Source organism: Lissotriton helveticus, chromosome 8, assembly GCF_964261635.1.
Source record: "Lissotriton helveticus chromosome 8, aLisHel1.1, whole genome shotgun sequence".
NCBI lineage: Eukaryota > Metazoa > Chordata > Amphibia > Caudata > Salamandridae > Lissotriton > Lissotriton helveticus.
Window position 1 is genome coordinate 1,607,902,340 of NC_136069.1, and position 9,866 is coordinate 1,607,912,205.

Consider the following 9,866-nt stretch of genomic DNA (forward strand, 5'->3'; position numbering starts at 1 on the left):
GCCAAGCCTCTCCTACTTATACCCTAAGCTCAATTAAGTGAACAAACCCTTACTAGGCACAGCCTTTGACTTGTACTGAATTTTCTCCTGAGAACCCACCACGTTCAAATACCAAACCACATTTGGTGTCAAAGCTACTATGAACTAACTTCCTCTACAAATACACAAACCCCTTTATGTGTTTAAACTGTTAATTCACTCCCTTCAGACATCCAAGCCCCATTAGGTGGTCATGCCCATACTTTGCACACCCTTTGCCTCCAGATATCAAATCCCATTAAATGGCCAAGCAGCAGCCATTCTCAGCTTTTTATCTTGTACTGACGTCTTAACCGAGATCTCACTACTCCAATAAAGCCAAGCTACATCCCCACATTGTACTTCTCTGGTCAATCCCCTTGTTGGCACATCCTTTACCTTGTGCAGATATTTTTTATAGAGAGTCATTTTTCACAAACAGACATCTGCGTCTTGGCTCAAGCTTTGAGTTGAGATGTGGCTGTCTGTTTGTAAACGTTCTAGCATTTTTCTTGTTGAATGGAAACTTGCAAATTTTGTTTAAATATACAATCAACATTGCAAGTTTCCATCCAGCAAGGAAAATGCATACTTCTATCCGTGACCAGAGTGACCAGATCCCTAAAATGTGTCATGTGTTGTACGTGCCATCCTCACACATTTACCATTTGTCTATCAGCTGTATAAATCTGTAGTAAGCAACTTGGGGTGCACATTTTACATCTCAGATTGAAACTTGCAATGTTGATTTAAATCTCACACTGATTGTGCACTGCTGCCAATTGAGCATGGGACCTGGTAATATTTTGGGGCTATATAGTTACACCCCCACACACCACCGCACACATACGCGCACACACATCTCTCTCAATATATATTTATTTAGATAAGCACACACACACACACATATACACACACACACACATACATATACACTCACATGTTTACACATACATACACACATACATATTTATGTATATACACACAAAGACACATTTACATATCTAACAAAAACAAAACCACCTCGGGTGCCTACGTTTATTTTACATTTAGAATTCCCATAATCCTTTCATCAAACGTTTTTTGAGTAAAATAATGTACAAAAGATTTAAAGTCTTTCATCATCCTTAAAAGATTGTAAAGATGTCCCACCTCGGGTGCTTTTCGATAAAATCCTGGAATCTAGAAAAGCAATTCAGTAGACAAAGACAAATTTAAAATATATTTCAAACAACATATAAAAATAGTTCTCCAAAATATGATCCTCTCCCATTACACAGCCAACCTGCTACTGTGCAGAGACTTCACCTGTTACAAATGTCTTCCAGGAGAGCCCACCCCATCAAGACAGCCTGACCCCATTAGGTGGCCATGCCCTTACTATGCACACCATTCCATTTGTGCATAAATCATCACTGAGAGCCCACTCACTCCAGACAACCAAGTCCCATTAGCTTGCAAAACATACTTTTACATCCAGATACCCAAGCCCCATTAATTGGTGAAACCCCTATTAAGCACTGTCTTCCTCTTGTACCTTCATGGAGTACCCAATCCCACTAGACAACTAAACTCTATTATGTGATCAAGCCCCTGCCACGAACAGACTTTCCTTTATACAGAAATCGTCATGGAAATCCCCCTTTTGGTGGCCAATTCCCTACTATGCAGATCCATCATCTCAAAACACACTAGTTCCAATAGGTGGCCAAGCTTATGCTATGCACAACTTTTGTATTGCACAACAGTATTTAAGGAGAGCGCACTCCGTCCAGACAGCCAAGCCTCATTAGTCGGCCAAGCCCCTTCTACTTATTTATTTATTTATACCATTTGTTAAGCGCACTGTTACCGGGCGGTGTCCTGGCGCTAAAACGATACATTATCTCCGAGAGGCAAAGAAAATTACTAGAGGTTAAAGAGCCATGTTTTGATATTTTTCCTGAAGGTCATGAGGTCATTACTTTGTTTTAGGGCGAGGGGCATTTCATTCCAGATGCTGGATGCTCGGTGGAAGAAACTGCGTCCTCCCCATCGGGCTTTCCTAATACGGTTAGTCATAACCAGGCTTTTATTAGCAGATCTTAGTTGTCGCCCTGGTTTGTACAGTTGGAGGTGTTCTTGAAGGAAGGAAGGACCTATTCCATTTACTGCCTTGAATACTATACAAAGAGCTTTAAACATGATACGTTTCCGTATTGGAAGCCAATGTAGATTTTTTTGTTCCTGAGTGACCGATGCAAACTTAGGTAGACCCGTAATCAGTCGGGCAGCAGCATTTTGTAGCGTTTGCATTTTGTTCAGAACTCCCTGCTGGGCCTCCAGATACATGCTATTGCAGTAGTCAAGGCGGGACAGCACAAGTGCTGTCACCACCGTTTTCCTGCTATCACTGGAAAGGAAGGGAAGGATTTTCCTAATGGTTTTTATTATCCAGTGGATGGAGGATGATAAGGCATTAGCCTGTGATTTGAAAGAAAGTTGGGAGTCAATAATCACCCCCAGGTTTTTTACTGTAGTGGCTGGAATGGGTGGGGCTCCCATTTCATGAGGCCACCAGTTAGGGGTCCAGAGATTGGTCACATTTCCAAAGAGAAGAACCTCCGTTTTTGAGGAGTTCAATTTAAGGCAGTTCCTAGCCATCCATGAACTTACTGCGGTCATGCAGTCCTGGAATCTGGCCGCAATTCCTTCCTCTCGCCCCGGGAGCAGAGATACCACAATTTGAGTATCATCTGCATACGATGTTAATTCAAAGCCAAAAGAACGAATCACCGGGGCGAGGGAGGTAACATAAACATTAAATAAGGTAGGACTTAGGGAGGAGCCCTGAGGAACCCCTCCTGGGAGGGAAAAAGGGCTAGATTCAAAATCTCCCATGGCCACCACCTGGATCCTGTCTGATAGAAAGGATTTCAGCATGGTCAATGCGACTCCTTGGATTCCGCAGCCCTCAAGACGGTCCACCAGAATGTTATGGTGGACCGTATCGAAGGCCGCGGAAAGGTCCAGGAGCACCAGGACTGCCCGTCCTCCAGCATCCATTACTTTCCTGATTTCCTCAGTGGATTTAATGAGGGCTGTCTCGGTGCTGTGACCTTCCCTGAACCCATGTTGAGCAGGGTCCAGACCACCAGAGGATCGGAGGAAGTCACAAAGCTGAGCATTCATGATCCTTTCAATAAGCTTAGCCGGTAGTGGGAGTCTAGATATGGGTCGATAGCTACTAGGCTCAGAGATGTCTAGATTAGATTTTTTGAGCAGAGGAGCTATTGAGACTTGCTTCCAACATAGTGGATATGCTCCCTCTTTGAACATTTTATTGAACAGATCTGCTAGCAAGGCGGATATAGGGGTGGCTGCCAGATGAGCCACTGAGACTGGGCAGGGATCCCGGGGGGAGCCAGATTTAGTTCTTAGTAGTAGCTTTTTTACTACTTCTGTTGTTACTGGCCGGAACTCCCGGAATTCCAAATTATGTGGATTTGTTTGCGTGGTCATATGTGATCCCTCGGCAAGAGTGAGCCCCACATGAGGTTCAAGGGCTGTGCAGATTTGCTCCACTTTATTTAGAAAGAACTTGGCGAGGATCTCGCAGAGCTCCAGACTGGGAGGGATAGTGACAAAATTTGGAGTGGACAGAGTGGTCACAGTCTGAAAAAGTTATTTGGAGGAGTTATTAGCTCTCTCAATTCTAGCAGAGAAATATACACTTTTTGCTTTTTTGATCATTTCTTTATATATCTTTTGGCTTGTTTTGAGTTTTTGTTTATCTGCCTGTGAATATTCAGTACGCCATTGGCGTTCGAGTTTTTTGCAAGATACCTTGTAATCTCTTAATTCCAAGGTGAACCAAGGAGCTGATGGTATTGTGTGTGTCGGGCTTATACCCTAAGCTCAATTAAGTGAACAAACCCTTACTAGGCACAGCCTTTGACTTGTACTGAATTTTCTCCAGAGAACCCACCACGTTCAAATACCAAACCACATTTAGTGTCAAAGCTACTATGAACAAACTTCCTCTACAAATACACAAACCCTTTATGTGTTTAAACTATTAACTCACTCCCTTCAGACATCCAAGCCCCATTAGGTGGTCATGCCCATACTTTGCACACCCCTTGCCTCCAGATATAAAATCCCATTAAATGGCCAAGCAGCAGCCATTCTCAGCTTTTTATCTTGTACTGACGTCTTAACCGAGATCTCACTACTCCAATAAAGCCAAGCTACATCCCTACATTGTACTTCTCTGGTCAATCCCCTTGTTGGCACATCCTTTACCTTGTGCAGATGTTTTTTATAGAGAGTCATTTTTCACAAACAGACATCTGCGTCTTGGCTCAAGCTTTGAGTTGAGATGTGGCTGTCTGTTTGTAAACGTTCTAGCATTTTTCGTGGTGAATGGAAACTTGCAAATGTTGTTTAAATATACAATCAACATTGCAAGTTTCCATCCAGCAAGGAAAATGCATACTTCTATCCGTGACCAGAGTGACCAGATCCCTAAAATGTGTCATGTGTTGTACGTGCCACCCTCACACATTTACCATTTGTATATCAGCTGTATAAATCTGTAGTAAGCAACTTGGGGTGCACATTTTACTTCTCAGATTGAAACTTGCAATGTTGATTTAAATCTCACACTGATTGTGCACTGCTGCCAATTGAGCATGGGACCTGGTAATATTTTGGGGCTATATAGTTACACCCCCACACACCACCACACACATACACGCACACACATCTCTCTCAATATATATTTATTTAGATAAGCACACACACACACATATACACACACACACACACATACATATACACTCACATGTTTACACATACATACACACATACATATTTATGTATATACACACAAAGACACATTTACATATCTAACAAAAACAAAACCACCTCGGGTGCCTACGTTCATTTTACATTTGGAATTCCCATAATCCTTTCATCAAACGTTTTTTGAGGAAAATAATGTACAAAAGATTTGAAGTCTTTCATCATCCTTTAAAGAATGTAAAGATGTCCCACCTCGGGTGCTTTTCGATAAAATCCTGGAATCTAGAAAAGCAATTCAGTAGACAAAGATAAATTTAAAATATATTTAAAACCACATATAAAAATAGTTCTCCAAAATATGATCCTCTCCTCAGAAAAGACAACAAAACACATTTCTGTTATGCATGATACATACATTTCTTCACAAAGTTTACTCTCCTTGGTATATATTAATATGATAATAGATGATAAAAGATCATTGCGCTACAAAGCGCAAAACATCTATGGTTCCCAGGGTCCAAGAAGAGGAGGTTGCTCCTTTTTTGGCACCAAACTCTGGAACCCATTACCTATGACCCTACGTTTTGCTCCTTTTGAATCATTTCTTCACAAACTGCTAAAGACTTCTCTTTTTGATGCATACACTTTCTGTTGAGGTTTAACTAATCTTCTTCTTTTATATAATAGGACAGCGGGTACTGGGCACTTCTTTTGGTAGCAGCTGCATTCTTTAGACATTTTATCATAGTGTATTATATTGTATGATATACCTGGACTCTTTTCTACTTATCTCCGATTCCCTGTCACTCTTTATCAATCTCACAGGGGCAGAATATATTTATTTACTTATTTTCTTATCCCCCATGGACTTTTTTGGGCGGGCAATTTTTTGTCAATCTCATAACTGGAATCTTTCCTTCTTAAAGCTCTTTGATAATGCATAATTCTCTTCTACACCGATCATGTTGTACTCTCTATAAATACTTTGGAGCAATGGAGAGGTCAATAACTTAGATTATAAATGACCCCCAAGATGGCAATCTTTTATAAAGGTATTGAAAGGAACCGCCGCTGCAGTGGTTTCTGCCAAAGCATTTTACTGTTTGCTTCATGGCAGCATTGTAAGGATGCAGCCTTGTAGCAAATAGCATTCTTTTCAAAACGAAAATCCCAATACAGGATTTTCTTTTTGAAAGGAAGAAATATAATGCTTCGCTCATCATGTGAGTCTTCTCCCAGGGCAGCGGGAGCACAATACTTGTAATGTGCTGCACTACCAGAATTTACCGTAAAAAACGTGCTACATTTCTGCCTAAATAAGTTTGGAGGACATGTAGCTCCTTCTCTGATGGCCCTGAGAAGAGAGGGCTGTCAGAGTCGTTTGGCCACAGTGGAGACAGTGCTCACCACTGTGGCCAAGCTGAAGGTCTTCTGTTATTTAAATGGGGCAGGCGGACCTTCATATTGGTGGTACATTTAACCTGTCATCATTGTGATGGATTGCATATACCGCAAATGTATACATTTGGCCCTCATCAACTCTTATATGCAATGCTTATTTTAGCATTGATGTTATCCTAAAAGGTGAATACAACTCATTATGTCCTCATATTTACTGCATGCCTTACATTACTTGCATTTAGTACAATCTGCTTTTGGTTTTACCCTGACTCCCTTTCCTTTGTGATGTCACTCTATACAAGTTCATATCTCCTCACGCAAGCCTTCCTAAATGTAATCAGTAGTGTTCAAGTCATGAGTGTCCGCATAGTAGGGTCACATTTCACTAAATGCCAGTGCTATGTTGTCCGATAGAGGTGGCCATTTTGGGCTTATTTACTGGGCTGTCACATGTGATATACACTATGTACAGAATGGAGAGGATGGTATCTGAATTTTTGATGAACACAACAAAGATTATTGGATAGATATCAATGTCCCACCAACTATATTTGTTATATATTTTTGCAGGGTTATGTCCAGAATGACAAATGCAGAGTTTTGTTTGGGAAAGGAGACTATAAACATTATTTTATTAACATTGCATTGATTTAATATTTTGTAGATTGAATTGTATTTATCCTCAACTTCATTTGGGAAGTTTGTTTACTATTGTGTAGATTGCATTGTTTTTCTCTTCCACTTTATGTAATTAATGCTTTTCTGGTTTTGATTTCACTTTGTGCAACACTTTGAACTTCACCTCTCATAAGATGGCACTGGATGTAGCATCTACGTGGGTCTGCTTTCGGTGTTGTTGAATTTGGTGGTATTTAAAATCTGTACTTCACTATTGTCGTTATGTGATCTAGGCCCTTTGTGGATGAAACACATCATGGGTAATGAAGAATAAATATCCTTTGCTCCTCCATTGTGTGTGTGAGAGTCTTCCTCTAATAATATGTTTTGGAATTTGTTTTGTATCTATATACACATGAATGCACCCACAACAAACACATATAAATAATGGTTAAGGTACATATATGTATATATTTGAAGTTAGGCTGAGTAAAACTATTTTTACCTCAGTACTTACCTTCATAATATTTGGTACTTGGGATTTAGGGCTTCAAATTTAGGCTCATGATATTAAGTAGTCGATATTCTGTTGGAATACTACTCATATCACTTGTAAGATTCACTGTGCATTCGGCCAAAGGCATCATAACAATCACATGCTTGGGGACAGATTTAGCTACACTTATCACATGTGCAGTGTCACATAAATAACTTTGTGTGAAGGGTGCACTTTCAGGACAAAAACTATGCTAAATACCACACATTGTGAGAGGGCATAGACACAGGACCAAAAATGTGCCAGCAACATTGAAAGAGCAAAAGTGCAATACCTTAGTAGATAGATCACTTTCCAACGATCTCTCTTTTTATGCAATGCAGTGCAGCAACTTTGGTTGCTGATCTGCATTGCTTGATTTCTTAGTAAAATTATCCCTAAATGTTCAGGTCATCTGAACTGTGCTATCCTTCTAAATCCTAAACAAAAAAACGTAGTGACTTTTTCTGTCAGTTCTACTTAAAGCCTTTATCTCCAAAGTTTATGACATGATATTAACTTGCCCACATTTTATCTGCCACGGAAAAGTGAGAGTCTCATGGTGTAGAAATTGTAGAGCTACATCTTTCTGTTTTCTCGTGGGAGGAGATCAGGCGTCCAAGGGCCTGATTTGAATTTCAAAGTTCCTCGTTTTTATTGTTCTGAAGCCTGGTTCATAACTCCTTATGTTTGTTTCGCCCTGTCTCCTTGCTGTCTTATTTACTCTATATTCTGATTATTCTTTCAGTTTGAAAATATTGAGAGGATTCTCAGCTGTTATGTTTTTTTTTTTAATTTAGGGCCTGATTATGATGTCAGTCCGATTTGCCACCAACCAACATTTCTGCGGTTTCGGAGCCAGCCGCCCTTGGGTGGGTGGTCCGAAACTGCAATTACTATGCAACTGCACATTTCCCAATGGAGTTTGTGCTGCACAAGCTACCATAGAGAAATGAGAGTTACTGTAATCTCTATCCTCATGGTGCGTTCCAAACAGTGCAGGGATGTACAGGGGTCACCAATAGTAAATGTGTTGGATTTGTAAAGCGCACGGCTGCCCGTAAGCGTCCCGGCGCTGGAGACCGCTGGGGAACCCGTCCTGGCTTTCCCTGTGAGATTGTCCCTTCTGGGTATCTCCAAGGTGAAACCAGGCATCCCCGGCGTCTGTCGGGAATTGAACCCTGGTCCTGGGCCGTTCTCTGCTTCTGGGTCTGCCGCCTCTAACCAGTGAGCCACACCACTCCACTACACACTGCGCTCTCCAATAGGTGCCCCCTGCCCAAACCTGGAAGCCACAGAAGGAGGGGGTCCCGGCTAGGAGCCCAACAAAGTCACTTTCCGACCAGCCTTCCATGTCGGAAAACTCCAGGCAAGTTTTCCATGCCGGAATAACTGACATGGAAAGCCTATGGGAAACCGACCTCATAATCTCCACGGCATAAACGCCATCCGTAAGGGATTAAGTGGTGGTTACGACTAGCCGATGGACTCTTTGAGCCAGTTCGAAGCCATTTGGATTGACTGGCCGGTTTGGACTCCGACTACTGTCATTGAAATATGGCGGTTGGACTTTAAACCAAGAATGTCAGTTGGTAAGCCTCCGACGAACGGTCGAAGGCTTACTGACCAACACCCTAATCAGGCATTTAGTTGTTAATTATGTATGTGCTGTTTAAACAAATACATGCATTTCTTGAATTAATTGAAATATATTTTGTAATGAGAATGAAAATTGTATGTTATTTTTATTTCATTTGAATTTAAATTGTACATATATTGAAGAAAAGTGTTACATATTTTAATTATTGTAAAATATGTTATTACAATGTTATTGTAATATTCTTCAGTTTAAAGTTAAAAAATGAGTTCTATTCTTTTGCAATTACTTTCTTTTTTAAAGAATTTATGTTGTGGAGTGGAGCTTGTATATGATCTAAGTTACAAGCGCCCTGAATATCTCTGGCACCTGGGTCCCTATCAGCTGTGTTCTCAGATACCTGAGGGCAGACTGCATCGTAAATGTTGGATTTCCGCACTTCTTCTGTCTAACAGTCATCATGCGTGCCCTAACCTTGCTCCAGCGGGCCTTTACCTTCTGCACTTAGTACTGTCTCTCCCCCCACCCTATCCAAGTTTGTGCTGCCATAGAGTGTGGCGCCCTCTGCACTCATGGCTGCATCCTTCACACCATCAGGATTCCCTGACAGCAAGGGTGGCCTGCAGCCATTTGCCCTATGAAGGTCTGCCTTACATGGATGGCACAGTAGAGCTTGCAAGTTTGCATGCTATATGTGCCACTGATTCTATGCAGGCAGTGGTGAATCTAGGATGCTCTAGGGTGCTGCAACTCCCACCCATGACTCCCTGTATGGGATATATTCCTGGACAGAGAGGTAGGCCTGCAGCATCAGTGGAATGAGCTCCTCTGTGTGTGTGATTTGTTGTCAGGAAATTCTTTTGGTGAAACGAGTTGTGACTATGTGTGGTATTCTGGCAACCAACTCACATT

General features: G+C 41.4%; 1 long non-coding RNA gene across 1 annotated transcript in view; it reads right to left on the reverse strand.

The window, feature by feature from the left end:
- Positions 1–1,202, reverse strand: part of LOC144772085 (uncharacterized) — a 44,561-nt gene extending 43,359 nt beyond the window's left edge. The window contains exon 1 of the long non-coding RNA XR_013599639.1: positions 1,171–1,202. This is a non-coding gene — a long non-coding RNA (uncharacterized LOC144772085). The remainder of the gene's footprint in view (positions 1–1,170) is intronic.
- Between the last annotated feature and the right edge of the window lie 8,664 nt (positions 1,203–9,866).